The 27,152-nt window shown below is 38.3% G+C and overlaps 1 long non-coding RNA gene across 1 annotated transcript; it reads left to right on the forward strand.

The window, feature by feature from the left end:
- The first annotated feature begins 551 nt into the window (after positions 1-551).
- Positions 552-3,593, forward strand: LOC139943057 (uncharacterized). Its single transcript, XR_011786740.1, has 3 exons — positions 552-1,201; positions 1,926-2,038; positions 2,521-3,593. It is a non-coding gene; the product is annotated as an uncharacterized lncRNA (long non-coding RNA).
- Positions 3,594-27,152: the final 23,559 nt, after the last annotated feature.

The raw sequence follows: 27,152 nt of genomic DNA on the forward strand, positions 1-27,152 counted from the left end.
TCTAGCAGTGCATCGTTTCACCGTTAAATTGCGATTGACTTGGTGAATATATTAATTGAAATTAATCCTCAAACTTGGTGTACAATAATGTAACTAGGGGAAAGGTGAACGCCCCCGGCCCCCACCCATAACCAGTGCCTCCCCAGCCCCCCCCCCCCCATGAGATCGAGTGAGAAATTAGAAGAGAGGAATGTTGTTCATATTATTTTTACGGCAAAACCAGTCAGATGTCATTCTTTCGCAAGACCAATATCGCAAGACCAATGTCTCCTGCACCAATTTACTCGAAAAATCTCACCATCACATCCTACCTATCACTTGCTTTAAGTCGAACAAAATTTCCTCCCTAAAAACCTTAGTCTATTTGCGTTTATATACATATGCTAGCTTAGAACGTATGCTAAGTACCTAACTTATGTTTTAATGTTATCATAATGGACACTATACTCGTTTATGTAATAAACTTTGTAAATCGCTTACAGGTTATTATGGCTGTATTTAAGTCGAATAAAATAATTATAATGTAAATATATAATTGTCATTTGTGTTTTAAAGATGGACTATAATGGTACTCCTACATTAAAATCACTATCAGAACTTGTTTATGTTGTGTTCAGCTATCAATTCATTGTTGTGGTCATGTTTTTCTCCAAATAATTTTGCTACAATTTGACCGAAAAAATTTGACCTCGATTCTTCGATTTTGAAATTTCCCGCCCTGTACTGGTTCCCGGCTATTAAACCAACACTGAAATCCAAGCGGATTTGTAAACCAGCGGACGTCATGAACGCGGTCAAAAAATGGTGATGTCATACCCATGAAGCAACGAGAGTAAACAAAGATTACGCCATGTTACTCCGTGTGTTGTGTATGCGTTTTCATCCACACTATAGGCGTGCGTGTGTGCTACGAAGTTTTTTGTTTCTAATGTATCAGCTATAAATACTGCCGACTATTTGGTTGGTTGTGGATGCACTAGAAGTTTCAAAGTTTGTGTAAGAAGCCTGGATCGATTCCGAAATTTAAACCTCTAAGCACTGAGAGAATTCAGGGGGATCTTCTACAACCAGGCCCCAGCCAGTGCTGCTTGTGCATGCTACGACGTCGGCGGGGTCCCTCTGCCGTGGCCCTGGTCGCAAGTGGCCGTGGAACAGCAAAAGAATCAAGTGGCATTACAGAAAAGAGAGGGAGAAAAGCCTGGTAAGTACTTGTAAATAATTTTTACAAATCTACTACTGAGAAACTATCTCCATTATTAATTCAGGCCCAATACATGTACATGTAATTGTAATAAGAAAAATAGTAAACAATCTCTACCCTTTTCATGCAAGGAACAATCATCTTGTTGTCAAATGACACGATGTCATGCTCTGAATCTGACCCGACTACCATAAAATAGCTACATAGTGTATTTTAGAGCTTTAGGCATGTTTATGCCCTGGTTAACACTTTCTGGCATGTTCATGCTCAACCATGTGTGAACACTATATTAATCCATTTAAAAAGTTGATTGTTACAGTTAACAGTTTATTGGTCTCGCTGACATGTATTTATAATGGTCTATACTGGATTGCTGGACATGTATTTATATTGGTCGATACTGGATTGCTGGACATTGTTTTTGCCAAAGCTGCCTAAGAATTGTTCGCTTTTTTTTTTTAAGGCACAGCTCAAAAATATGTTCAAACTCCCATCCATATAATTGCCCATCCATGGTCATTCAGAATTTTTCCCTCCTAATTCAGGAATTACCAATTCCAGAGAAGTTTAGTCTGAAGTTTTCCTATAGCTGTGTTTATTGGCTTGGCACGGTTAATTATGGAGTGTTTACTATATTTGCATTTGTAAAATAAGGCCAGTTCTTTTTCAGCACTAGTTTTTTTATTTATTTATTTATTTTTTGTTTTTATATTTTTTTGTACAGAAATAACTCGCAGCTCTACACTACAATGAGAATGCAGGACGAAGACAATGCAGTACGGAGACATGCTAGCCAGAACTAGAAATGGAGACCTAAGATTCTCAATAGCACTTTAGGTAAGTAGTAGGCCTATGCATGCAAATTTTCAGAGGATCAGATGATTTCTTCATTTTTAGTTTTTCAGCTGCCCCTTTGAAAACTGTTCACGGTGGAGGGGGGGGGGGGGGGGGGGGGGGGTGGGGTGGGGAGGGGATGGGGTGTTAAATCGCCAAGAACAACCCCCCCCCCCCCCCCCACCTGATCTGTACCTGAACAATTTTTGTACTAGGTGTAGATCTGGGGGAGGGGGGTGGTTGGAGGTCATGTTTTCTATTTGACATAAAGAAAACCTGCCCCCTTGGTTTTGTTGCATGTGGACTCCTTTTGTACTGGTTTTGCGTTAACTCCTGTAAGGTTCTTTTCAAAACTACGCCAACTCAGTACATGTCAGTACATGGTGTTACGTCAAACCTTCCGAGATTGTATTTCTGCCTTGTAAATTTTCAAGAAATCCCACATAACGGTTATTTGGTTTTGTTTTTTATTTTTCATTAAACAGATACGCATAGAATGCATGCACAATGCACTTGTTCATTGTCAGCAGGGTGACAAGACATGAAAACTCCTCCATCCGCAGCTGATGTGTAACCCCCGTGTCATTGACATCAACCTTCACCAACCGGAAAAGGATGCAACAGCTTTTTTTTGGGGGGGGGGGTGGGGGTTCAAAGGTAGTGGGTTCAACTTTGTTTGAAGAAAGAATGACCTGTGCCCAATTTCATGGATCTGTTCACCACCAAAATGTGCGCTATGATCACGGTTCTCTGCTTACGTCCAAAAGCTAAATTTCTGCGCTTAATACTTTGTAAGCGTAGAATGCCTGGTATAAACCAAGTATGCACCCATGACCTGCAAAAGGCAAAATTTGCTGGTAACCTGTGAAACACGCTTGACGTAAGCACAGAATTTCCTGCTTCCGCAAGTGTCGATTCTTTGTTTACAGTAAGCAGATCCATGAAATTGGGCCCTAGCTTGTACACATTGATGTGGGTTTTTATTTTATTTTTTATATATATATTTTTTTTTTTTGGGGGGGGGGTAACCAGGGTAGTACAATCAACTTTGTTTAAAAACAGAATGACATGGTCTGTACACAATGATTTTATTATATTCTTTTAATGTACAACTTAATTTACAATTTACAAAGAGAACCACAGCTAACTAGGTACATAACATGGCTTAGGTTTTCTTTTTTTTGGGGGGGAGGGGCGTTGACAGGGTTGTATAGTTAACTTTTTGTGATGATGGAATGTTCAGATGATTTCGCTATCACTAGGCAATCTTTTTTCAATTTTGATATTTTAAACTCAAAAATAAACTATTGTCGTTTGCAAATACATACAGTTTTAGTGTTGTCGTTATTATGGAGGTGTACATGGCTTCTGTTTTTTTGTTTTGTTTTTATATTTCTGCTAACCAAGTTGAATGTTGTTACCATGTTAATCATAGTGTATTGTTGACAACAGGGGACAAGTTTATTGCACATAAGTGCTAAATTAATCAATTTGAACCACACACCTAATTTTATAAGTCATAGTAATTTACATTTTGTGTCTTTCAGAGGGGTGGGTGGTTCAAATTTAATTAATCAATTTGAACCACCCACCCATCTGAAAGGAACACAATGAAATAATATACATGTACATTTATACGTAAATTATTATGGCTTATCAAATTATTTCTCACTCCCTCCGGATCATTATAACTTGGAAAATTGTTACAACTGACGACAAATAAACCAAAGCAAAGCTGCCTAATCCGTTGGTGGATACGAAAATCCTTCCACTGTACTGTACACGAGGGTTTGGAAACGTCCTTCGTGTTGCTGCCATCAAACATGATGTCAGTGGCAGCGGTTGAACGGACAAGATAGTCCTAAGCTCACCACTTGCTGATAATCATCATTGCAGTGTTTTCTGTAAAACAAAACAAAAGAATTCATACAAAATTATTAACAAAAGAATTCATACAAAATTATTAACAACAGATTTGTGGTTTGCATGGTGAAGTGTTAATATTGCATGTGTGTACCTGAATTGCTTTAAAACTATACCCATGCCAGAAGGCAATCATAATCCAAAGTAGCAGTTACATACATGTACATGAGATATTTGTGTAGATGCACATGTGTCAACCACCACGCAGTTACTTGGTGGAGAAAAACAACAACATAGGTTATCTACAATATCAGTTTAAATTGATAATGTATGAATTTTGCCAACAAAGTATAAAACGCAAGACAAAAATTACCCCTCCCCTCACATTTCTACTGCCTAAGTCAGTGCATGTGTTGTTCACATACATGTATTATAACGTGAATGGAGGTAAACAATAAACCTTGTCCATCATGTTCGTTCATGTTTTAATTTAGTCAAGGATAGCCTTCAACTATTTTTGGGAGCAGAAATAAACTGATCAAACGAAGCATCATTCAGTATAATTCATGAAACGTTTTGTGGCCTTACCAGTCTGTCTTTAGCCGTCGATCATCAGGGTTTGGCTCATCGTCTTCGGCCTGACGATCATCGTCCCCGGGCTGGTTAACTACATGTACTCATAACACGTCTTCGGCTTCTCTCTCGTCCGGTGAGCTCCCCTTATCGCTAGAGCCCTCACTTTCCTCTGAAGTGCCTCCCTGAAATGCCTTTTCCTCATCTATACTGTGGTTTTCCCAAGACCCGCTGCCGTCGGACAGTTTCGCTGTTTTTTGTGTCAAAAAAATGCAGCCTATAGTGTCCGATGTTATTCCACATTCAATGTACATGTAAAATGCACGCACACGATCGACCTGACACACTGTGTACAGAGCTTCGGTACGTGGTGTGACGTCACACACTGTGTATGAATGGTTCGTGGGTCACCGGCTTTTGCCGAAACTGAGTTTTCTGGGTCGGAGTACGCCGCGCGAATTTGTGTTTTTTTTTGCATGAAGGTAAAGGTTTTATTGAATACTACTAAAATATCAGTCCTTATTTTACATTTCTTGTACAAAAATAGTAATATTGGCTATATCAATAATCTGTTATAGTCCACCTTTAACTATTTTGATGTAAGGTCTTTTCGCCATTTTAATGATGTCTCGTTTAACTGTTTAAGTAATTTATTGTGCATTTTTTGTAATTATGTTTGTATCCATCTTGTCATTAGTGTTTGCGCTGTTTGATGTGCTGAAATAAAATAAATGACACCGATAGGCAATGATCACATCTCAGTATACATAATACCAGCCAATTCGCACACCCCGCTCCAGCTCAGATACAAGGATTCTCACTAAACCTCAAACCAGATACACACCTAATCATCCAAAGGTTTGTATGCAGCAGCACCAAACCTTTGGAACACTCTTCCTTATCAAATACGTCTTGCTAATTCACTTTCAGATTTCAAAATATCACTCAAAACAGACCTTTTCCATACTTATTACGCTCTTTAGACTATTTATTTTGTTTCACATAGCTTTGTACAAGTATTGTTAATATTTAATTGCTTGTTACGTTGTTGTAAAGCGTTGTGGTTCCTTTTTGTGTAAGAACGCTGAATGGTTTATTCAATGGTTTATTAAAAGTCTATTCAATTCGCTGCCAGCAGCAGAATTACATGAACAGTTACATAGTTAAAAACTTGGAGTAAAACATTACATTACTATTTAAAATTGCCTAAATCTTACACAGAAAAACTGAGAGGGAGAAGTACTGTACACTCATATAGGGAGGAGAACAGGAATATAAATGTTTAGATTAGTATAATAACCCGAGAGGAGGCATCAACGGGGTCGTCTTTTGATAAACAAGTGAACGTTAAGTTTACAGGTTCCCAGGGTTGACAGAAAATACAAGCATGACTCAATTATAGTGACCCATGTTATGTTTGTCAATAGACGATAACTGACATTTGGGTTTATGTCAATCAGGCACGAAGTCTGAATCAACCACTTAACAATGGCTGGTACCTATTAATAGGGATCAAAGAGAAACGTCCTTGACTATATAAAACGGGGGAGTACATCAAAACGTTCGCTCGTGCATAACATGCCATTGTGTTGGCCTGTGTGTATGGAAGTGTAATACAAACTGGTATATCTTTGGAACTCCTTGCCTGGTGCATGTTTCCCTTCATCCTACTAAGAGGAATGCTAATTCCTACTTTCAGCTCCACTGAGTTTCTGCATTTCTATGTTTTCTTCCTTGCAGCCCATTACCTAGAGTTGCTTTCAGCCTTGTTTTGGGCAAACTTGCATAAAAAAAATTAAAAAAAAGGACTTTTAGTATTAGTTTGCAGTATTGCTACTCTTATGCAATCAAGTACATGTATTCTATTCCTATTCAATCAACGTGATCACTGTTAGCACACAATCATAAGGAAACCTAAGTATTGTTTGAAGATTTGTATGTTGTGGAGAAACTAGAAGAAACTATAAATAAATAATGAACTTGCGGGTACAACCAGGTGTAAATCTCTTTGAGTGTTCGCTCTAAGAAAAGCCTGTTTGGTCTCGACGTTTCGAACAGTATACTCTGCTCGTCTTATAGTTTATTTTTATAAAGAAACATGTATAAACAAGGGTGTTTTCTGTGTGAACTTGGAACACCGGGTTTAAAGGCAGTGGACACTAAAAACTCCAAATAATAACTCAAAATAATTATCAGCATACAATCTCACTTGGTTACAAGTAATGGGGAGATGTTGATAGTATAAAACATTGTAAGAAAAAACGGCTTCCTCTGAAGTGACATAGTTTTTGAGAAAGAAATAATTTTCCACGAATTTGATTTTGAGACCGCAAGTTTAGAATTTGAAGTCTCGAAATCAAGCATCTGAAAGCACACAAGTTCTTGTGACAAGGGTGTTTTTGCTTTCTAAATTTAGTTATCTCGCAACTCCGACGGCCAATCGAGCTCAAATGTTCACGTTTTTTTGTAATTTAATGCACATACTGGGATACACCAAGTGAGAAGACTGGTCTTTGACAATTACCAATATTGTCCATTGTCTTTAACCGTTATTCGTCCTCTTAAGTAGACAACACCCGGTTCAGACAGTTGTCCAGAGTCGCTTTTTGACAGTTTGACGTTTTGGAGAAATAAATGAGCGACTGGACGCGTTGCAAGTCCAAAGACTGACTGTTGTAATCATTCAGAACGACTAGTTATAAGTTAATGTGTGGGGTTTGGGAAAAGCTTGCTTTATAGACCAGGAGACTGTTTGTCAAAGACCAGTCTTCTCACTTGGTGTGTCTTAACATAAATATGCTTAAAACAACAAACCTGTGAAATTTGAACTCAATTGGTCGTCGAAGTTGCGAAAAAAAAGTATTGTCACACGAAGTTGTGTGCTTTCAGATGCAAGTTGATTTTGATACATCAATTAATTCCGAGGTCTCGAAATCAGCATCGTGGAAAATTAATTTGTTTTCCTCGAAAACGACGTATCTTCAGAGGGAGCCGTTTCTCGCATAATGTATACTATCAACAGCTCCCCATTATACTTGTATTCAAGTAAGGTGTTATGCCTATAAATATTTTGAGTAATTACCAATAGTGTCAACTAACCAAAAATAAATGTTAAATTTCTCTTTTCTTCTCCGTTCACCTAATATAGCATGCAGGTTTTTTTTGTTTGTTTGTTTGTTTTTTTTTTTTTCTTCATGCGGGTCCCTACATTACTAGCAACACGTTTCGTTTGTTTGTTAACTCTTTCAGGCCGACCTGTAGTTGCTCTTAATTGGTTCTATCCGACTTTGGATCGCCTGTCATACCATCCAGTGCAAATCCCATGACACGGCACCCAAGGAAGTACAAACAAATTAAAGTTTATAGTATCTTGCTCAATGACACAAGTGCCAATATTATGATTAAAACACACACTCAGCAGACCAGAAACACCGGAGCTTGAGTCCAAAGATTCATAACCCGTCGTCCATTACAAGCTGACGTGTCATTCAAATGTAAAACTACTGAGATATTTGTGTTGGTTTTTTTTCCGTCTTACCGACGTGTGTTTGCCCTTCACGTTCAGTATACTTTCCTTAGTTCTGTAAAAGGATATATACATCACAGCCATTATTACTGGGGTCGGATTCGAGCCCATCACGGCCTTTTCCACAGAGCTCGGGCAACTGAGTCTGCTTACACACATCAGTATATCTTTGGGTAAAAAACAACATTTATATCTTTAGTTTTAACCCCGATGCAGTTAATGTCCATCTATTAAAGGCATTGGACACTATCGGTAATTGTAAAAGACAAGGATTTGGTGTATCTTTATGCATAAAATAACAAACCTGTGGAAATTTTAACTCAATTGGTAGTCGAAGTTGCGAGATTAAATTAAAGAAAAAAAAAACATTGTCACATGAAACTGTGTGCTTTCAGATGTCTGGTTTCGAGACCTCACAATTTAATTGTGAGGTTTCGATATCAAATTCGTGTAAAATTATGTCTTGCTCGAAAACTACGTTACTTCCGAGGAAGCCGTTTCTCACAATGTTTTATACTACCAACAGCTCCCCATTACCCATTATCAAATAATGTGTTGTGCTAATAACCATTTTGAGTAAAAAATACCAATAGTGTCTACTTCCTTCAAATGCTGAAGTATTTTTTTTCCCAGTGTTTTGGAACAATAGCTGTTCTCAAAATAGGAAGATCTCCGTTTGTCTCCGAGTGCATTTCGCAATTTTCAAAACCTTGTTGTCATTTAAAATGGAATTTCCCTCAACTTCACCGTCTCTTTTGTATAAATTAGTTCTAACAAATAAACATAGTTTTCTTTTGTTTCTTTAGTACACGGTTGATTTACTGTACGTAAATAAACTCAAAGTCAATAAGGCTAGAATGGTTCCATTTAAAGTTTCACGTCCAAGGCTTCTCTGTTAAAATAAAAACTTTGACCAAAGACTCCACATCAGCCTTCGAAGAACAGTGATTGATCGATCTGTACACTTTCTAAATCTTTAGGGAAATATTAGAACAGCTTTGAAGATTTGATTATAAACTTGACAACGAAAGAACGTACGATGAGTTCGAGCGAGCGAATTCATTTCATTGCTCTGATTGTGTGTACCTTAATGCACTTTTCGTGGTGCGTGGGTAAGTCAATACGTGTTTGTTTCATTGTAAATAACAGAATTGTGGGGGTTGGTGTTGGACTTTTTTGACATCCATTTTGGTTCGTACAAAGCCATTGCTATTATTGTTCGATATAAGACACGCGGTTTTGCACTCTTCATCGAATACTTTTCATTTAGAATTTGAATATTTAATAAGGGAACCAATGTGTAGTGAAGAGGTTTTCAACTAGTCATTTAATCCCAACGAGGCCTGGTTCTTGATAATTTTTACCGAGACGAAGTCGAAGTAAATTATAATATAGAACCAGGCCTCGGCGGGTTTAAACCACTAGTTGAAAACCGATTCAACACACTTTGAATCCCATTCATAAATACATTTTCGGTCAAAAACAATATCACTTTTTGGTCAAAAGGTAAAATAAGTGCAAAAAATATAATTGTTAAATGATTTCTTTCAACACAACACCCCTCCAGCTATGAAATGGTAAAGCCCTCCGCCGCTTTCGGGTAAACAACTCCTTATCAGGCAATACTGTGCGCGTCGCGCGTATCGCGAGATGTGGCACATCTGTTTCAGCCGTTGCTCTCGACCAACAGGAATGAAGAAATTGTCTTAAAAGAACAGGTGCAAGGTCGCGTGTCACGCCCATGAATTAACACTTGGTACCGGTCATAAACACATGTTTATACACACCCACGTGATGCGCTCTCCACCAATAGGAATAGCGAAACTGTCTGAGGTATTTATGAATTAATGTGTGTATAATATGTGTCTACTTTCTTTTCCTCTATTCAATTTGAGATATTTGACATCGAAAGTCAACTTTTTATTTGGATATTTTTGAAATTCGCTCGGGTTTTCACAATAAGGGTCTACTTTGCCTTTTTGATGTTAGACAAATGGCATCCACTATGTCTATTAGAAACTCGACATTTACTCATGTATTTGAAGGGTGAATGTCTATCTTTATTTGTGAAATTGGACTCCGCGCGATAATTGTCTACTTTTTGTAAGTGAATGTTCCAAAGTCCAATATCGAAAGCGAATAAAGACATTTGCTATACAGATGTGAATGTCAAGCGTCCAATATCAAACAAACTCTTAATGACATTAGTCCCTCACTGCATTCATCGTCTCTCCCCAAAAACTGACGCTGTTTCGTGCAACCTCTGTCATTTAAGATGAAGTCAATATTGGTATTGTTGGTGGGTAACTAAAATAAAAATAAAAAGCATTCGTGGAGTTGTGTTGTCTATGAAAGAAAATACATGTGAAGTGCAGTTAGTATGCGGGAATGGGGGAATACATAGCAGGCTCACCACAGCGTTTTAAGTGCATAAATGAAAAGGTTAACTGTATCATATTACATCGATTGTTTTGTTGTTACTCAAAACAGGAAACTACATTTCGAATGTTTGAAAGTTGCTAATGTCCTTGCTTTTAACTATCCTAGTATAATATACTCTGGGAACTTGTTTTGTTTGCAAAGAATCAGGTGCCTCGACGTTTTTGTTACTCGGTCCCCACCTTACCGTGTATTCTTAGAAAAATATGAATAATATAAAAAACAACAAGAAGTCCCCACAACAAATTGTGCAGAAATTTGACTCGACTTTTAATTATAAAAGATCGACAGAAATCATTAGCAACCATGACCACATTGGCATCTACTCCTCGTGCGGAAATCGGGATACCCCAACCTCGTCCCCATGGTTTACTTTATTTTCAACGATGTTTATCATAGTAAACCCTGGGATGGAAACTCCTGACTTGGACCCTGATTGGACAACGACTTTACAATATTAGAATATGTTACATATTCATAGGTACAGACAGCCGCCGGCAACCAAGACTGTACAAACAAGCTAAATCTGGTACCGTACTACGAGATTATGACGAAGATGTGAATTTTTGAAAAGTAGCCAGACTATTTGCATATTGCATACATTTCCCAAAACAAATGTGGATTTGCAAATGATCCAATACCTGGTTGAGAGAGCGGTCAACCTTGTAACCGCTCGACACACCCTGGGGACGAGGTTGGGGATACCCCTTCATTATCATTAATGATAGGCATTTATATCATCCACTAAGAGCTTGGCTGTTAGAGCAGCAGAATGCAAGAGGTTCCCGATCGTTTGTGAAGCAATCTTGGTTGAATTGCACAAAGTGTCAAAAACAGGATTGGACCCACACTCTGATGCTGACAATACTATAGCTGCTTTGGTCCGATCGACCCAGACCGGTCGGTCAGGACGTAGAACTGTTGTAATAGGATATGAGAGTGTTGCTTTAACGTCAACCGTTTCTCGTGTAGATAACAACATAACACTACAACTTAATTACCGAGCGCTTATTTCATCAACTTGAATAAACGATCCAGCGTGTGAAATGTCTGCATGGTTGCTATTTCCCCGTGGTATGTCGGCAGTACAAGCTGACAAGTTGTTTTTGCTTATTGAGTTACCGGTATGATTTGTTTGCATGTCGGTGTTGTTTACAGGTCCAACAGTTGCATTGGTTAAAATAAACTTAGTGTTAGTAAATCAAGTTGTAAAAATTAGTTTATTTCAAAGGAATATTATATTATTGTTTTTGTTTTGGGGTTGTTGTTTTTTTTCTCCATATTTTCATGAATAATTGTAAACAATTTTTAAATGTGGTTCAGCAAATTAGCTTTTCTACGGCTTCAAGTCTGGAAGTAAAACTAGCTCGGAAGGTCAAGTGATTATTCAAACCACTTTATGGTACAAACTATCACGCAACTCAATTTATTTATTTTTGTAATGCTCAAAAACGGCTAAATTTGATGACTTTTCTTTTAAGGACTGCTCTTCTCCATTCCTGGAAGACCTTTAAAGTCATACTTTGGTATATTATTTAGCCAAATTAGCCGAATTCAGCCGGTTTGCCCCTGTTACATATTATTCAAGTTTTATTATTCATTTAATTGTTGTTTTTTTGTAAAACAGCGCCATTAGCGGCGGACACTGGCGTTATAAAGGTTCCATTCATATGTGTTTGTACTACATCAAATCATTTCAATAATTTATATTGTTGTCCCTTTGTTTATGATCTTCCGTAGAATTGCCTCCTGCGTCAATAGACTCATCGACAGCCTCGTCATTCAAGATAAAGTGGCTGTCCGCACCCAACCCAGCGTACTCCATCAAGCAGTATGAAGTAACACTACAGTCCCCACCGGGCATGACAACTGATGGGACCCCGGTTCGCATCACGGCCTCTGCCGGGGCATCTTATACATTCAGTAATCTGGACTCTGCTACGGAGTATGAGGTGATTGTGGATGCTATCAAACAAGATGATACGTCTGCTGAATTAAATATCCATACCTCTGTATGGACGTGTGAGTATTCTCAAGACTGGGTTAATTGATGGTACATTTTCTTTATCGGGATAAAGGTAATCTCTTTGTTATCGGGATAGAAATAACACACTAGTTTTGTACTGTATTTTCGTCAGAATGTTTTCTTTGTTGGGGTAGAGGGTTCGGGTTTATTTAATTCACCCTTACATAAACGTGTGACAACAACAACAATAACAAAAATTACAACGGCAGCGAAAGCGACAGCGAAAGCGACAGCGACAACAACAACAACAACAACAACAACAACAGCAACAAAAGCAGCAACAACAACAAGAACAGCAACAACAACGACAGCGACAGCGACTTCACAAAGAATAACAACAACAACAACAACAACAACAACAACAACAACAACAACAACAACAACAACGACAGTGACAGCGACTTCAACAACAATAACAACAACAACAAAAACAACAACAACATCAACAACGACCACGTACTGATGTACAAATTAATTAATTGTTTTGTCACATGTGTTAGATCATAGGGCTATGTAGCTCAGTTGGTAAAGCGCTAGCACAATACTTCGGAGGTCGTTGGTTCGATTCCTATTTTAGTAAATTTGTCGAAGTTAAGCCACTGATCAGAACATGTTTAAAAGTCTTTATAGGTTTTCTCGGCCAATTTCAATTTAACCATTAAGCTATTCTATTTCGCGCGAAATCGAATGCTACTGAAAAGAGTTATTCGATTTCGTTTTATGATTAGTCAAATGTAACGTTGCGTCATTCGATTTAACAAAATAAACATTCAATTTAACAATTCATCAAAGCAGCATTCAAATCGTAGTCGCTTCATGAGGCGTGTGTGTCTCGAAAAAGAATGACGATACGCTAAATTGAACAGAGTGCCAAATGAGTTTGACTTGACTCAAAACGAAATTGAATGGCCGAATTCTGAATTTGAAACGCAGAACAACTGGAGAGGCAAAACAGCTTTAATTTGAAGGCAGGAAAATGAAACTGGCTGCTCATTTGCCGAATTTGACCGAGAAAACCTAAAATAGAATCACGATAGTTATCTTCTTTTAGATTGTTCGATATTTACTTTCGTCTGGTATCGTTACAGTACCATACCCACCAACTAATGTAGTCTACCATCGCGTAAGTGACGACAACGGCACTCTGACGTGGACTGCAGCAGCGCCCCCATTCGACGAATATGAGCTAGTCGTAACCCCAGCGGGCAGACTGGGGCAAGTGCACAGCATCCCTAAACAAGCCACTGGCATAGCGCTACCCAATTTGCTAGCTGGACTATCATATGATTTACAGTTTACTTCTGTTGTACACACCCCGAATCGAGTAATCAGGAGTGAAGCAGCAACGGTGCAAATAGGTGAGAATAAATTTATATTTTGACATTTGCATATTGGATTTGATTTGATTTAATTATCTAAACGTGTTTTTCCTAGGTGGGGTATACAACAATTGTAGACAAAAACAATTTGTTTTATAACGCCCCGAACATTTATAAATACTGTACTATATTAGACGACGCGAATACAGATTGCGAAAAATTTTACTGTGCTGCATGTAGTGTCATATCCGAAATGGTTACAGACTATTAATTTATCACCCTCGTACACGCAACGGACGTCTGGAACTGCACGCCTTGTGACAGTAATAGAAATTACCTCCCCCTCGAAGACTACGTTACTTCAGAGGGAGCCTTTCTCACAATACGATTATACTGTCAAGAGCTCCCCATTACACTTTACCAAGTAAGATTTTTTTGCCAATAATGATTTTGAGTGATTATAATAAGTGTCCACTGAATTTAAATGTACTAAACTAATTGTGTCAATATTATTCCAATCTGATTGCAGCGGTTTACACATTAACAGTCACCACGATTACTGATTCAACTCTGCTTCTTCGATGGGAATTCAGTCCAGATGTTGGCATCCCTGAAAATTACAGATTTACTGTAGTGGACGCATTGGGTTTATTTCCTGCAAAGGTGAGACATTGATTAATTGATTGATTGACTGGGTGGTTGTTTGATCAAGTAACTGATTTAATTTAATCTGACAAAAATACAGCAAAAACTTGGCAAACAATACATACACAACATCAACAGATTAAACAAAGTAACACCAAAAATACAAAAAAGGGTTACAATTCACATCAATGAACACTGTTTTCTGCAAATTAATTATCAAAGGTGTTTGTCAACAACACCTTCAACCACACATGTTTATGATAACATGTCGGTAGTGTCATTGTAATTGTTTTCGTCAAAGTCAATGTAATTAGTATTGCCGTTGCCATCGTTAGTATCAACGTTACTTTGTTTTCCTTGTTTTCTGACAATACTTAAACAACCATTAAAGGATGATCTCAAATAACAAACATTACAGTTTTCTTATAGCTGCAGTCCATAGGCAACATAAAAAAATACAACGAGTCTCTTACCTCACGTTAAAACATGGTAAAATGGATGTTTCGGAGTGTTCAAACCCAATTACTGGAAAATCGTCAGTGGCGTCAATGGGTCATTATAATAGATAAGCCGTTTTTGACTCTCGGCTGAAAAAGCCGCGCGGCTGAGTGCATTTTTGACTCGAGTTTCATTACTGAATGGTGTCTACGATGTCTATTTGGCCATAAAAAGTTAATAGTTGAAATAATATTGAGATCATCCTTTATTGGCTATTTAAGGTACTGATGTTGTTGTTGTTTGTCAGTAGTTGTTGTAATTTTCATTGCCAATAATATTAGTGCCGTTTTGTTAGTTTAAAACTCAAATTTATTCCGTTCCTATGGTTGTTCATTACACTCTCTTCGTACATTTTTTGTTTCATTTTAAAACCGTCACTGTTTTGTCACTTATCCTTTTCGTTTATGTATTATATCAGACGTCCTCGTGGACGTTGTCAGAGTTTCCTGGCAGGCTTGTTGTTGGCTTAATCCCCGGCACTGAGTACGCTGTATCGGTAGCAAGCATATCTAGGGGAGTCACAACCACTGTTGCTTCGCTGAGCCAATCAACAAGTAAGTAAATATAATATTAATATTAATAATAATAATAATAATACTAATAATAATAACCTTACTTATATAGCACTTTTTACAAAAGCGGCACAAAGCGCTTACGAAATACAGCAGCAGTTAAACAAAAAGTATGGTTATACAAACATGATCTCAAATATACTCGCAAAGCTTTACTTTAATTTTGTTCATAAAATTAGTGTACACATATTGACTGGCAATGAGGTAAATAGTGTACGTGTATTCTACCGAGAGACTTTGAGTGACAAGAAGCGGGAACTGTATTTGGGCCTCTCTAACTGGTCACTCACAGGCCCGAGGGGGAATAGACGTACACACCGAATTATGTCAGTCAATATGTGTTTTAGAACACAGCTCGGTTTTAAATATGAAATAAGAACATAAATCTGAAAAATAAAGGAAGTCTCAGTTGCTGTTCACGGTTCAAGACAAAAGAGGGCGCTGTAACCAGGCACTATTGTCAAAGACTAGTTAATGTTCCCCGCTTCCATTAAAGTAATGCATGCTGACATTCATTGCGCTGACATGGCACCAGACTATTATTTCGTCCATCCTCAGTTTGGTTACAATGAGTTGGAATGGAGTAAAATCAAAATGGCCAAACTGTGATAAAGGTATACTGTCTAAAAAGTTATTGTTTGCAACTCAATCATTACAACAAATATAAAGTTTAACCATCAAAAATAACCAAATCCTGTCCGTCTCCCCTTTTAGTACATCTTTTATTTATTTACATTTAGGGCCTCGACCGCCCTTTCGTATCACACTCGAAGAGAATAACGATGGCAGTCTAGCCCTCGACTGGTCCCTATCAACGCATGGCAATGTGGACAACTTCGTTATTGAGTACGGGCCATACGGCATAGAGGACTCATTGCAACGGGTCGTCCTGGCGTCAGATGTGGTCCATTATGAAACGCCACCAATAGTTGATGAAACACTTCAGTATACGGTCAGGTTGTATTCGTCCATTGGACCGAACCAAGAGCTACTGAGCGTTGAGGGCAACATCACTGCGACTGGTAACTTCTCGTTGGTTGTCATTCAATGTAAGTTAAAATGAAGAAAGTCCAATAAAACTAAAACGAGATTCGCTCCAGTCTTAAAGATGCTATGTCAGATTTGTTGTCCCAACCATTAAAAAATAGATTTCTTTGAGTGAATGGTATTTCAACGATTATCTCCCGCTCTAACGAAAAAAAAGTTTAACTTTTACGTGTAATGGTCAGGAACCATGACAAAAATTTAAAACGTTTCTTATAAAACACATAAGAAATGGTCACGTGATATATTGTCGGGATCCCGACAAAAACTAATTTTGAGCACTTTATTTCACTGCTACTAATAATTGGCGGACTTTTTCGAGCAATGGCTCAAATGAAAGCTTGTAACTTTCTCGACCCCCATCAAAACATCTATTGAATTTTAAGTCAAAATTTTGGGGTCAAATCGTCCAAAAATCTGACATAGCATCTTTAATTCTGAGAAGCGCTACTGTGGTGATGTTTCTCAAACGGTGTTTTCGTATAATATAGGGGGTTTTTCTCTTTGCGTGGTAAAGATTCACTCCAGTCTTAAGGCGATATTTTAAACGCGACAGTTTTTATAAAGGTATTCTCGACAGTATTGGCCACAGTCTACATGTTTTGTCCACGTATCAGTTACTGTGTCTATTGACAGTAATTTTTCAAACAAGGTAAAAGTGATATCCAAAATTGATTGGGCCACTTAACTGAAACAAGCTTCCTTCTTACACAACTTCATGCTAAAATACCAGTTGCCTTTCAAAGGAAACTCAAAGCCAGTTCAAACCCTTCTCCAATCCACAAAGCGTTCTTTTTACAATTAATTTCAACTGTGACACAGGTGTAACATGTATAATTAATGTTTGTCTGCCTCGAATTTGAAAAAAATAAAATAAATCACATTTATGTTTAAAATTGCAAGCTACACAGTGATCAATGTTGACTTGTTGTAATTATATAAGCTATTAAAAGAGCACAAAGATCATGCCACATAGTTTAATGTTCGGTATTGTTTTCATGTTTGTTAACAGCTTGTCGTTTCCGTCCGTGTTTGAATGGCGGTTGGTGTACTGCAACTCCAAGCGCAGATTACAGATGCGCATGTCGGTCAGGCTTCACGGGATTAGAGTGCGAGATAGTAGGTAGGTATAATTGTACGTCTTAAAGCCACCTGACACTATTGGTAAATGTCAAAGACCAGTCCTCTCACTTGGTGTATCTCAACATGCATAAAATACCAAACCTTTGAAAATTAGAACTCAATGTGAGACTTTTGGGACGCTTGGTGGCAGCAGACCTCCAGGTAAAATCCATTGTTCTCGGTAATGTGCACATGCTCAGAACTACGTAAACAATGGAAATTTACCTGGTGAGTCTGCTGCCATCTAGCGTTCCAAAGTCTCCAATTGGTCGTCGAAGTTACGAAAGAATAATGTAATAAAAAAACACCCTTGTTGCACAAGTTGTGTGGTTTCAGATGCTTGATTTCGAGACCTCAGAAACAAATGATAAGGTCTCAATTTCATACTCAAATATTTACGTGATAAAATTACTTCTTTCTTAGCTGTTTCTCACAATGTTTTATGCTATCAACACATCTCCATTACTCGTTACCAAGTAAGGTTTGATGCTAATTATATTTTGAGTAATTACCAATAGTGTCCACTGCCTTTAATTACCCCTAAGATGAGTCATGCAGTTAACCTTTTTGTTTGTGTGTGTATAGCTTTCCTCGTAATCAAGAGGATTGCAATGCAGTTCGGTCAGGTAGGCTATAACAAACCAGGAACCTTTAATAAATTAGGACATTTTATGGTCCAGGGTTCGGGACAGGTCATTGGTTAAAAAAAACGTGTACAAAACCAACGGAAGCTGTTGAGAGTTAAGAGTATAAACAAATACGGACAATAGGGTACACAGTTCGGGAAAGGTTCACGTTTTGGAAAGCGTGTACAAAACCAGTGGGATATTTAAAAAAAACAAAAACAAACAAACAAACAACATAACAGGAACAATATGAAATCCACGATTGCATGCGAATGCAAACCTGTCAGCGTGTAGTTGTGGTGGGGTGTGGCAGAAGATAATGCCCCCCCCCCCCCCGGCCCGGAGAATATGTCAACCTAGACGGAGAACTATGTACAAACTGCTTCTGACAACGCCGTCTTTTAAATCATCCTCTTTCTGCCCATTATAGTTACCCAATATTGGGGACACAAGAGATGAAAGAGATTGGTGGTGCGTTTGTGGATGGAAGGTTGTTATTGATGGCAGGATTAATGAAGTTTGGAATTATATCGACATTTGGGGCGAGTGGGGAGAGAAGAGATGGTCAAGCTAATGCTAAGCTTTTGCAAATACTACAGCTTTGCTCACTCGGGTGAGCCCCTGACAAGAGCTAATCGAACAATCACTGACCCTCTCGCGGTGACGTTATGCACCTCGGGCCAGCCCCAAGGGACCCGTTCCACAAGCACAGCACTGCGGGCTGACCCGGGTGAGACCCTGGAATGACGTGGATAGAGCGCACCCACTTGCTCAATGTTGAACAGTACAGCTTGTCTTATCAGTTTTACTTATCTTGAATTTAATTGTCTTTTTCAGTAATAGACCCCTGCGATACTTACCATTGTGAAAACGGTGGACATTGTGTTATAGTCACAAACGAGGACCATTCTAAAACCCCTGAGTGCAACTGCCATCCTGAGTTGAAAGGCAAACGCTGTGAAAAAGGTAAGTGTTTGTGCAGATGATTATCAAGAAATGGAATACGAGCAGAGTTTACTTTTCGAAACGTCCGAGACCAAGCGGCTCTTTTCAGAGCCAACACTCCCTCACATGGTTGTACCCGCAAGTTTGTTATTCATATGTGTACACTTATTATCCACACCATGCAAAGCTTCAAACGCTTTTTAAGAAAGTGAAGCACTTGTTATCCTTATTTGGCAAATAGCTGTTTAAACTCCATGGTCAAAAGTTATCTTGCCCGGCTTGGTCTTCACGTTCTCGTCATAAAGAAACCGCCTTCGGCCGGACTTTCGTTGTTCAATGCTGCAGGGTTTGCCTGGTCGTGGTTTTCCCATCTTCGTTTTGTAATGCTAGTAATTTTTGAAATCATAAAGGGAAGGTACACTTTTGGTTACTCAAAACAAATATTATTTTAAAAACTGACTTGGTATGCATTGGAGAGCTGATGATAGTATATAAAACATTGTGGGAAACGACTCCCTCTGAAGTAACGTAGTTTTTTGAGAAAGAGGTAATTTCTCACTAAAATAATAAAAGACCTCCAGCTAGAAGTCTTTTATTCCTATCTGAAAGCACAACAATTCGTCCAACAAGGGTGTTTTTTTCTTTCAAATTGAGCCCAAATTTTCACAGGCTTGGTTTTTTTTTGCTTATGGTGGGATACACTAAGTGAGAACACTGGTCTTTGACAATTACCAAACATGTACAGTGCATTTAATATTAAAGGAACACGTTGCCTTGGATCGGACGAGTTGGTCAAAACAAAAGCGTTTGTAACCGTTTTTTATAAAATGCATATGGTTGGAAAGATGTTTTAAAAGTAGAATACAATGATCCACACAAGTTTGCCTCGAAATTGCGTGGTTTTCCTTCTACTGTGCGAACTAACATGGTCGGCCATTTATGGGAGTCAAAATTTTGACCCCCATAAATGGCCGACGTGTTAGTCGACAAGGTAAAAGGAAAACCACGCATTTTCGAGGCATGTTTGTGTGGACCATTGTATTCTACTCTTACAACATCTTTCTACCCATATGCATTTTATAAAAAACGGTTACAAACGCTTTTCAAAGACCAACTCGACCGATCCAAGGCAACGTGTTCCTTTAAGAGAGTTTGATGTAAAGGCCGTGTCCGAAATAGCGTCGAGGTATAGGACATCCTTAGCAACACTCTTAGCAACGGTCCTAGCCGAAGCTGTAGCCGCCAATTCGGATAGAGTCTATCAATAATGTTCTGTTGTTTTTGTTTTTCTTTCTTTCATATCACAGGAAGTGAAGACAACTCCGATGGTTTGGTTATATGGATCGTAGTGTTCAGTGTATTAGGCACATTGCTTCTCGTTGTGGTTATCTTTGCCCTCGTCACCGCCTTCAAGAAGAAAAGGAAATCTAATACTCCACAGCTCATCAGTCCATACTAAAATGTTTTGATACCCTCTTTGGATCAAGTTTAGGCCATGAAACGGATCTTTATACTCAGTGTGAATGAAGATAATTTGTAATATTTTTCTGTAGAAAATTTAGTTTAAGCTTTTTAGACCAAAGAGTGAAAGTCACAGAGCATTAATAATAATGATTTCGAAGTCTTGTATTACACACGTATCTACCAAACAAGGTACTCAAGGCGCGGAGTATATACAAACTTTCAGAAAGATAGGTTATTGCAGTGATGATTTAAGAGACCCAATTATGTAGCACCTTACAAGGGTGTACTATGTGCTACGGCGCATGAAGCAGCCACAACCAGGAACACGGGGCGAACCCCTTCTCTTTTCGATAAGTTCACTGGGTTGTTTTACATGCGTCCATTGGCGCCAACGGCTTAACGTCCCATCTGAAGGACGAAGAATGGTTAAGTGTCTTGCTTAATGACACAAGTGTCACGGCAGGGGATTCGAACCCACACTCTGCTGATCAGGAAAACCAGAGTTTGAATTCGGTGCTCTTTAGGCAGTGGACACTATTGGTAATTCCCAAAATAATTATTAGCATAAAACCTTTCTTGGTGATGAGTAATGGGGAGAGGTTGACGATATAGAACATTGTGAGAAACGGCTCCTTCTGAAGTGCCATAGTTTTCGAGAAAGAAGTAATTTTCCACAAATTTGATTTCGAGACCTCAGATTTAGAAATTGAGGCCTCGAAATCAACCATCTAAACGCACACAACTTCGTGTGCGGGGGTGTTTTTTTTATTGAATTATTATCTCGCAACTTCGACGACCGATTGAACTCAAATTTTCACAGGTTTGTTATTGTATGCATATGTTGAGATACACCAACTGTGAAAGCTAGTATTTGACAATTACCAATAGTGTCCACTTCCTTTAACCGCTCGGCCAGGACATTTCCATATTGTGTCACGTAAATCTGTTGTTCATCCTTAAATAATGTTCGTCTCCTGAGACAAATATTTTTTTTAGTGACATTGTTTTACTCTCTTTTCAAAACTACATCACCTCGCGTTGGCGCACTTGATTTTGCGAAAAGGTCAACTGCATTTGACTTGCAAAACTTGAACAGCGCCCTCTTTAGGTCAAAAGAGTATATCAATGGTTTGGTCTTATGCGAAGGGCAAGCACTGGTGGTTTGTTCAACCAGCGAGCGCGGCTATTGCTAGAGATATATCGGCAAAAGATTAAAATTTACTGTATAACCAAATGTAAACCAAGAACTAATTGAACTTCAGAATCGTTCCTTTAAAATATTAAAGGCAGTGGACACTATTGGTAGTTACTAAAAAATAATTATTATCATAAAACCTTTCTTGATTACGAGTAATGGGGAGAGGTAGATAGTATAAATCATTGTGAGAAATGGCTCCCTCTGAAGTGACATAATTGTCTAGAAAGAAGACATTTTCCATGAATTTAATTTCGAAAACTCAGTTTTAGGGTTTGAGGTTTCGAAATCAAGCATCTAAAAGCACACAACTTCGTGTGACAAGGGTGTTTTTTCTTTTCTTATATCTCGCAACTTCGATGACCAGTTGAGCTCAAAATTTCACAGGTTTGTTATTTTATGCATATGTTGAGATACAGCAAGTGAGAAGACTTGTCTTTGACAATTGCCATCTGTGTCCAGTGTCTTTAAAGTAGGGAAAGCATTCATTTTTAATAACATCAATGTACGTTGATACCATACTAACACAGTGTAGGTTTGTGCTTGCAAAAATAAAAAGAAAGAACACATGACATATAGAAACAGTTTAAGTCTTCAAATGAAAAAAATAAATAAAATGTACTGACCAAGCTGCTGGGTATACTTATAGCATGAGCTCCTACAGCAGTTTGTTGAGTGTGTTTATGTATTAACAATTATCTTTGTTTTTTTAGTGAAAAAAAAAAGAAATAATATAAACCAGAATGACACGTTCGCCACGTTCGACACGTCCGAAACGATGACAGAATAGCCAGTTAATTGTACCTTGCTTGTGTCATTAAACTGTGTGCATTGCAATCCCCGGTCGACGCTACAGTATAAATTAGTTCATGTCGAGTGTACGTGATAGACGTGTGCTCTTAAAAGTGAACTTTAGCTCAATTTATGATTTTAACGGTGACGGTCGATCAAAGCATAGAGTAATCCCCCCTTGTTCCAATTTATTTCAGTTCATGTAGAAGCTGCTTTCACCTAGTTATACCACATTCAAGTCCACAGTGGGAAAAGTACACAGCATAAAAGCATGACTTGTGCCCTGGGGAGATTGGTAACGAACCATGCATGACTTTCAATAACATTTCGAAACTGGTTGCTATTGTACATTCTCCATGCCTGCCGTACAACTCTCTGTTAAATGTGGCGGCTTCTTAAGGTTCTGTATCCAATAACTCACAGAAAAGCCAACTTTAATAGTCCGTGTACTAGCGAAGTATTCTGTATTAACACGTTAATAAGGGAATCAGTGTGTGGTGAAGAGGTTTTCAACTATTGCTTTAAAGGAACACGTTGCCTTGGATGGGTCGAGTTGGTCTTTGAAAAGTGTTTGTTATAATATGCATATGGGTAGAAAGATGCTGTAAAAGTAGAATACAATGATCCACACAAACATGCCTCGAAATTGCACGGTTTTCCTCAAACCTCGTTGACTAACACGGTCAGCCATTTATGGGAGTCAAATTTTTGACTCCCATAAATGGCTGACCGTGTTAGTTCGCACAGTAAAAGGAAAACCACGCAATTTCGAGGCACACTTGTGTGGATCATTGTATTCTACTTTTAAATTATCTTTCCATCCATATGCATTTTATAACAAACGGTTACAAACGCTTTTTTATAGACCAACTCGTCCGATCCAAGGCAAAGTGTTCCTTTAATCTCAACGAGGCCTGGTTCTTGATAATTTTACCGAGACGAAGTCGAGGTAAATTTTCAAGAACCAGGCCTCGACGGGTTTAAACCACTAGTTGAAAACTGATTCAACACACTTTAATTCCCATTCATAAATACCTTTTTGGTCAAAATCATCAACACTTTTTGGTCAAAAAGTAAAATAAATGCAGGAGTTAAAATTGTTCCATGGTTTCTTGCAACACAACACCCCCCCCCCCCCTCCAGCTATGAAATGGCAAAGCCCTCCGCCGCCCTCGGGTAAAAAACTCATTATAATGGAATGTTGTGCGCGTCGCGCGTATCGCGTGATGTGGCACAACTATTTCAGCCGTTGCTCTCGACCAATAGGAATGAAGAAACTGTCTTATAAGAACAGGTGCAAGCTCGCGAGTCACGCCCATGTTTCAACATTTTTTACCGGTCATAAACAAAGGTTTATACACACCCACGTGACGCGCTCTCCATCAATAGGAATAGCGAAACTGTCCGAGGTATTTATGAATATGTGTTGAAATGAAAATCTCAGCAGTCAGGTAGGGACTGAAACCCAATTACCCTGAATCACAACAGTCTGAATCCGACGCACTTGAACATCACCAGTAGTTGTCAAATGAGAAAATGTGGTAGACAACAAAAGTAACACTGGTAAACACTCGTGACACAAAGACTGATTGACCTAAACTTTCATAGGTTTGTTATTTATTGTACTTGTTGTGCGTCACATGAAGTGTGACATACTCGTAATTGACAATCACGATCCAGGTGTGCTTAAAGGCACTGGACACCTTTGGTTATTGTCAAAGATTAGTGTTCTCCCTTGGTGTATATTAATATTAGCTGTATCCAATCATACGCACAGAGAAAAAACTTTGAAAGTTTGAACTCAATTGTTCGACGTCGAAGTTGCAAGAAACAATAAAGAAAAGAAAATAGGCGAACAAGTTGTGCGCTTTCAGATGTCTCGAATTCGAGACCTCAGCTGGGGTCTGGAACTCATTTCAAATATTTCAGTGAGAAATTACTTCGTCCTCAAAACTACGTTACTTCAGAGGGAGCCGTTTCTCTCAATATGTTATACTATCAACATCTCTCCATTGCGTGTTATCAAGTAAGTTTTTATGCTAACAATTATTTTACATAATTACCAATGGGATGCAGTGCCTTTAAAGTCGGAACTCTCAGTACCAACCATTCTTGTTGCCGCTTCTATAATTTATGACACACATCAACGAGCTTTGGAAATAGTATTGTATATTTTTAATGAGCTGGCTGCATAACCCTTTTCCATATTCAAAATTCTTGAACACAAGGCATTGATCTAGTTGTGCTCATTGTACAACGTAGTTCGTGTGAGCTTGTGAGGGAAAAATGCACCATACGACTGGCATTTTGAAAAAGGGGTTAAGGTAACCTGCTCGTTAGCCTCCAGCGTTTTCTCATACTTTTGAAGCCTTTAAAGGAACGTGTTGCCTTGGATCGGACGAGTTGGTCTATCAAAAGCGTTTTGTAACCATTTGTTATAAAATGCATATGGTTGGAAAGATGTTTTAAAAGTAGAATTCAATGATCCACACATATTTGCCTCGAAATTGCATGTTTGTCCTTTAACTTTGCGAACTAACACGGTCGGCCATTTATGGGAGTCAAAAATTTGACTCCCATAATAGGCGGACCGTGTTTGACGACGAGGTAAAAGGAAAAACACGCAAGTTCGAGTGATACTTGTGTGGATCATTATATTCTACTTTTGAAATATCTTTCTAATCATGTGCATTTTATAACAAACGGTAACAAACGCTTTTCAAAGACCAACTCGACCTATCCAAGGCAACGTGTTCCTTTAAAGGCAGTGAACACTATTGGTAACTACTCAAAATCCCCATGCTGGACCCACACTCTGGAATGACTTGCCTCTACAAATCCGCAATATTTCTAACATCAATACTTTCAAGGTTAAGTTGAAAACCACTTTGTTTAATCTCGCCTATATGTAACTGGTATATTTGTCTTATTGTCCTTGCTGTGTGTGGTTCCCCCTCCTGTGCGCCTTGAGCACCTCATTTTGGTGGATTTTGGCGCCCTATAAATATTCTTTATTATTATTATTATTAAAATAATTGTTAGCATAAAGCCTTACTCAGTCACAAATAATGTGGAGCTGTTGATAACATAACACGTTGTGAGAAACGGTTCCCTCTGAAGTTACATAGTTCGAAGAGAAGTAATTTTCAACGAATTCGATTTCAAAACCTCGAGATCTTAGAATTTGATTTTGAAGTCTTGAAATCAAGCATCTGAAAACACACAACTTTGTTATCTCGCAACTTCGATGATCATCTGAGCTCAAATTTACACAGGTTTGTTATTGTATGCATATGTTGAGATACACCAAGTGAGAAAACCGGTCTTTGACAATTACCGATAGTGTCTTTAAAAGCTTCCTGTAATTTAAGTTTACCTCTACACATGTTACGTTGCTTAGGTATGTGGGACTAAGTTTGAATAATGAAAACTAATCATTGTACATAGCACCATGATGGTTTACAATGTGTTGTCGCGCAAAATGCTATCAATGCTGTCACCCCTTCTGGTTCCGATAACTGCAGACGGAGTTCTTCTACTTTGGCGTTACACAACACACGGGACCAACGGCTTTACACGCATCCGAAGGACGAAGCATCATGGTTATAAGTGTTTTACTTGCGGACGCAGGTGTAAAAACTGATGTTCGAAACCACACTCTGCTGAACAGAAAAAAAAACAGAGTTTGAATCCAGTGCTCTTAACCGCTAGGTTATGACACGCCAGATATGTAGAGATTCTGTTGCGCTGAAACTTTTACATGTGACTTTGTTTGTATACTTCTTAACAACCTTTATAAGTACGCTGCCAACCATCAATTGACCCCACTGCAATCAACGGTTTTGAGACAGGAACAAATTTTATCGGGGGTTCAAACCTGAAATGGAAAGGCAGTTAGAACACTGTTAACGCTACTGTGTTAGTTGACTTGGTTATTTGTAAAAGAAATTGTCAATCTTTTATTTATATATATAAATATTGTTTTTTAAATTGGTGTTATTGTTGAGGTGTTTAAGCTATGCATACGAAGTGTGGACCTGTGATAAAAAAGATCTACATTGTAGACACTTAAAAACACAATTGATGGAGTTTACAAACTTCCATGACTTTTGTTCATGTGTTTAAATAGCTCTTATTGTTTTATATTTTTTTCTCAAGTTAGCAAATCGAAGGATTTCCACAACGAGTGTGTTCAAAACAGAATAATTGTGTGTGTTTTTTAGAAGTGCGATTATCATTTATTGTGTCTACCTCACATAATTATGTTGTTATGCTATACATTATACTTGTTGATCAGGTCGTGAACCATAGGCTACATAAAACACCAATACTTGTTTACACTTCTGTTCTTCGATAACCTATAATGTTTTATCCGAGTGCTCTAAGTTTATATTAGAACATGACGTCATTGTCATGGTCCAGTGAAGTTCATTGTTATTGTTACATCAAAAGGGGAAGTGTGGAGGGA

The sequence above is a fragment of the Asterias amurensis genome, chromosome 10, assembly GCF_032118995.1.
Source record: "Asterias amurensis chromosome 10, ASM3211899v1".
Classification (NCBI taxonomy): Eukaryota; Metazoa; Echinodermata; class Asteroidea; order Forcipulatida; family Asteriidae; genus Asterias; species Asterias amurensis.